We start from the raw sequence: 5,468 nt of genomic DNA on the forward strand, positions 1-5,468 counted from the left end.
GCTCAATTAACCGCCAATGGACAGTAAATCATAAATTGGCATTCTCTTTTGCACAAATTAGTACAATCTGTTGTTTTAAGATTGTGGTTTACTGGATTTGAATTATTCCTCATAGATGGCCAGCTAAATGAATTATAGTTTATGAATTATAGTGCGAGACTTTGAAAGACATTCATAAATTTGGTCTGTATCAGATTAAAGATTGATGACTAACTTTCTCACTTTGCAAAATTTGGATCAAGACTGCATTCATTTTAATTTAAAATGTCACCCCATAACCACTGCGATTTAGCCTTTGTGAACTGTTCTTAAAGACGTTTACGCATTGTTGTTGATATCTTGAAACAGACGTTACATAGAATATTTCAAAGAGTCACAAATCATTTCTCAACTTGCATTCTAATTTTTAATAGGCCATAATTATTCAATCAAAATTCATGTATGGGGGCTGCACAGTGGCACAGTGGTTAGCAATGCTGCCTCACAGCACCAGAGACCCGGGTTCAATTCCAGACTTGGGTGACTGTCTGTGTGGAGTTTGCACATTCTCCCCGTGACTGAGTGGGTTTCCTCCGCGTGCTCCAATTTTCTCCCACAGTCCAAAGATGTGCAGGTTAGGTTGATTGGCCATGCTAAATTGCCCCTTAGTGTCCAGGGATGTGCAGGTTTGGTGGGGTAATGGAAGTACGGGGATGGGGCAGGAGAGTAGGCCGAGGTTGGGTGCTCTTTCAGAGGGTCGGTGCAGGATTGATGGGCTGAATGGTCTCCTTCTGTACTGTAGGGATTCTATGATTCATAATAAGGTCCATAAATAGTCTATATTTGCATGTAGAGATATGGACTTAAGGAATTTTTATCAAACTAGCCAAAACTTGACAAGATTTTCTCTCTTCTGCTCTGGGATTACTGCATTAGCAAGAACTCCCCACAGTTCTGGGTTCTGCCAGAACAAAATCTCAACCAAGTAGTAAGATAATAGGAGCTCTGTCAGATTCTCAAAGTAGAGGATAAGGAGGTAAAAGGTAGACCTCGTGGTGTCCATTTTACAATAAAGGACAGATTTAGGCACAAATGCCTTGTGCTCCAAGAGCCCTTAAAAGCCACACTACAAAATGCAGGGGTAGACCGTTTTTCAGCGCTCACTCGTGTGCACCTATGAGATTGGTTAAGGCTCCTTACATGTGTAACTGAGGAATCTAAGGTCTATTTTAGGCCCCTTTGCGGAATTCTTCAGCTGCTGCTCCAATTATAAGCAGCAAGGGTAAGTTATAATTTACAAAAACATTGCTTTGGAGACAGGAGGAGCAGGAACTCTCCTCCATATCCCTAATTTCTCCATTATTCCATCCAATTCCCACAGCTTATCTCAGCGTCACAGCCAGTAAGGTAAGTGGCCTGATATTTATCTATGTAAAATGGGTGAGCTGCCTGTGTAACCATCCCAGCCCCAATGTCAGCTCACCTTGAAGTCCAACGTATGCTGATGGGCTGCATCCTAAAGTCAGATATAACCAATTTTTAGTCCCAGGTGTATTGTATAGAAGGAGATGAAGTGTCAATCTCAAGAAGTTGACAGTTTGTGGTCTGAAAGAGATGGAGTTATTTGAATTATCAATATGGGATCATTTCAGGTCCTGACTTCGTCAGGATAAGTAGGAACTGGTCGCTGAACTATGTTTTAACACAAAAGAACCTAACTCCTGAAGGTATTAATGGTGAAAAGCAAATATGTGCAAGAGAGGAATTGAGGCTTGGATGCCTCAGCACATTGTCTTCTGGTGGCATGTCAGTGAAAGAGGTTGAACATCTAATTGAGTTTATGGGTTAGGTTCACTCAATTAAAACCTAACCTTTGCTAGTAGACATCCTATTCAGTTGTAGTTCTGCATTTGCAATGGAAATGCAATTATTTTGTGTAAAACATTGCAAAGGGTCATAATTGCATCTGCGATGTTACACGGTTGATACAATACATTTTTAAAAATCAGCAAAGAATTGCAACTTGCTTCTGTGGTAAGTTGGATTGATTGATCTGAAACAGGACCGTGCAGTAACAGACACTGAGACATGGCAAATCTCCAGCAAAGCAGTTCATGAGTGTTCACCATAAATCATGTACACGGTCTCATTCCAGGTGTACACAGGTGTTATGAGAAATACGTGATAAAATTTATGTTTGTAAATACAACTCCATCAAAAATCTCACAGCTTCAGGTCTTTTTCCAGGCATGCAAAAGCCAGGTTTGGTTCAGATGATTGGTTTAATCAAACTGAAAATCCTGGGGGTAAAAGATCCACCTCTGCACTCACTGTCCAGGATTTTGCTTCTATTGTCCCTTCAGACAAAACTTTCAAAATTCTTTCCTATTTCGAAATCGATGAAGTGCAAATTTATCACTTGCACAAAGTGCTTTGTGGTTTTTATTGTTTCCTCTGAGTCCAAAGATTGTGAGTTCAAGTTGAGCACATGATCTAGGCTGACGCCATGGTGCAGTAGTGAGGGAGTGCTGCATTGTTAGAAGATGTAGGCTTTCAGATGAAACGTTCAACGACGCCCTGTCTTCCCTCGGAGATGGAAGTAAAGATCCCATTGCAATATTGCAAAGAGGAGCAGAGGGGTTCTCCCCAGTGTCCTGGTCAATATGTATTCTTCATTTAATACCTAAAGGTAGATGTCTGGTCATTTACATCAATGCTTTTTGTGGGGCTTCTGTGTGTCCTATATTACAACAGTGGCTACACTGCAAAGATATTTAATTGGCTATAAAGTGCTTTGGGATGCTCTGGTGTCATAAAAGTAACTATATAAATGTAAGTCTTTTACTTTTTACTTTGCTTTTACTGTACACCATTTTAATTGGGCTATTCCTACAATCTTCCCTTTTTATCAGATTGATATTCTGTTTGTTATTTGTTATTGTAATGCTTTAACAGCAGCTTTTTTTCTAGAAGTGTATGGAATTTTAAGGGTGCTAGGACTGTACAGTTCCCCACTTTCTCAGAATAATGTTCAAAGCCAAGTTTGTCCAGTCATATCTTCCAATAGCTAGGTGTGATGCTAACTGTACAGCCAACTGCAGTTATCTGCGCTGGATTATTCAATTATGCTCAGATGATTGAGTGAAGGAAATTTTGTTTAAAAGGACACTGGAAGATTCACCCTGGTAAGGCAGGGAGAAGAGATTCCGCTAAAAATGGGGGAGCTTGAGTTCAGGATAACGTATAAATGGGATTTTAAGCTCAATTAAGAAGTGAAGATTTAATATCTTTTCTGTAGCTTAGTGTATTAGTTGCCGACTAAGTCTTAGTTCATTTTAGTGTGTTTGTACAGTAAAAGTCTTATAACATGAAATCTTGCCATGTGATCCTTTGAGTTGGTCACTGGAAATACATGTCTTTTTTCAGGTTATCAGTCTCAATGGGGATTCTAACATGTGCCATTTTAGTCTATCAGCAACAACATCAGTGTAATAGAATGATGGTACTTTGTACTTGTGTAACCTGATCAAATGATCATAAGAGGAGTACATCTCTCTATCAGGCACCTCTGTTTCTTCTAAAAACTTAAGCAGGTAAATTATATTGGAACTGTTGGAAATATTAAAGTTAATGCTCGACATTATTGCACTAAAGTTGTGCTGCAGATATTATCGTACTAAAGTTGTGCTGCATCTGCTGATGATGTCGTATATACAACTTATTCACCATCACTGCTTATCAACTGCTCAATATAGTTCTCAGTCCAGGCGAGAAAACTACTGATAAAATTATGTAACAACAAAAGAAATGTTGTGGAATCTGTAGAATTGACAATGGCCATCAGCCAAGCATTCAAATCTGATGTGTCTGGCTACAGCTAACTGCTAGTTAACTGGTAACTTGTGTTACCAGTTGATGGCAAAATCTCATAATTGAACGCCTTTTGCATTTTCATAATGGAAAGATAATTATTTGAACTGTCACTCACAAATAGATGGCGAGACAAGCATACTATTAGTGCTTAAAAAAACTGTATTTTCCTTAGGCTGTAGGACAAGTGGAAAAAAGATCAAGTTTCAGTCATTTTTCACAAAATTATACACCAACCTTTATAAAAATGCATGTCCTCTAGTGAACACATTAGCAACAGCTAAAATAATTTTTTTAATTTGAATGAATTTTCATATACCCATTAATTCATTCATTATAAAATGAATTTTGATTTTAATTGGAGCAAAAACCATAAATGTAATTGAAGGTTGAAGGGGTATGAGGTAAACTGCTGAAAAACATGATGCTGCAGCACCTTTAAAAAAATTAATTTACAGGATTTGGGCGTCGCTGGTTAGGCCAACACTTGTTGCCTATCCCTAGTTGCCCTTCAGACAGTGGCAGTGAGGTGCTTTCTTGAACTGCTGCAGGCCCCGCGGTGTAGGTACATCCACTGTGCTGTTAGGGAGGGAGTTCCAGGATTTTGTCCCAGCGACAGTGAAGGAACGCCGATGTATTTCCAAGTCAGGGTGGTGAGTGACTTGGAGGAGAATCTCCAGGTGCTGGGTTTTCCAGGAATCTGGTGCTCTTGTTCCATGCTATTCCCTTTAGTGCCACCTGACAAAATCCCTGGTATAGTTTTCTTTATAGTTTAGGGTGGCACAGTGGTTTGCACTGCTGCCTCACAGTGCCAGGAACCCAGGTTCAATTCCGGTCTCGGGTGATTGCCTGTGTGGATTTTGCGCTTTCTCCCCGTGTCTGCGTGGGATTCCTCCGGGTGCTCCAGTTTCCTCCCACAGTCCAAAGATGTGGATTGGCCATGACAAATTGTCCCTTAGTGTCCAAAGATGTGCAGGTTAGGTGGGATTAAGGGAATAGGGTGGGGAAGTGGGCTTGGCAAGGTGGTATTTCAGATGGTTGGTGCAGACACGATGGGTCGAATGGCCTCCTTCTGCACAGTAGGGATTCTATGTTCTATGTCTACTTCTGGCAAAATAAAATTTAATATGATTTTAATAGTTTTTAAGCACATCTGTCATTTGGCTTGTAAGATTTTTTTTCACTTTGGATAATTCTAAAGCGCTCGCCACTTAACCAGGAGACCATATTTCTGGAATGAAATGGATGCTCAGACTCCTTCAAGAGACTGTACTTGTCAAAATAAGAAGGCCATCTGCAGAGATAGGGGTTTTACTCCTTCTGCATCAATTAAATACTCTTCTCGAAGGACATAAATAGACGTAAAAATTATGTCATCTGTGCATTATACCATCCAAAACCCTTTGATTAAAGAGTCTAATTTGAATGCTGCAATTAAGGGGAGGGATAAATAAACTGTTCGCCTTCTGTCAAATCAATGATTTTAAAATGTTTGCAATTGATGAACCAGAATTTTTTTACATGTTGATTGTTGATTTTGATCTTTGACCATTCTCGGTAAAGTGTTGGAGTAGGTAAATTTAAATAAGCTTCAAAATAAATGTACAGCTAGTCCATAG

This window comes from Scyliorhinus canicula, chromosome 11 (assembly GCF_902713615.1).
Source record: "Scyliorhinus canicula chromosome 11, sScyCan1.1, whole genome shotgun sequence".
Classification (NCBI taxonomy): Eukaryota; Metazoa; Chordata; class Chondrichthyes; order Carcharhiniformes; family Scyliorhinidae; genus Scyliorhinus; species Scyliorhinus canicula.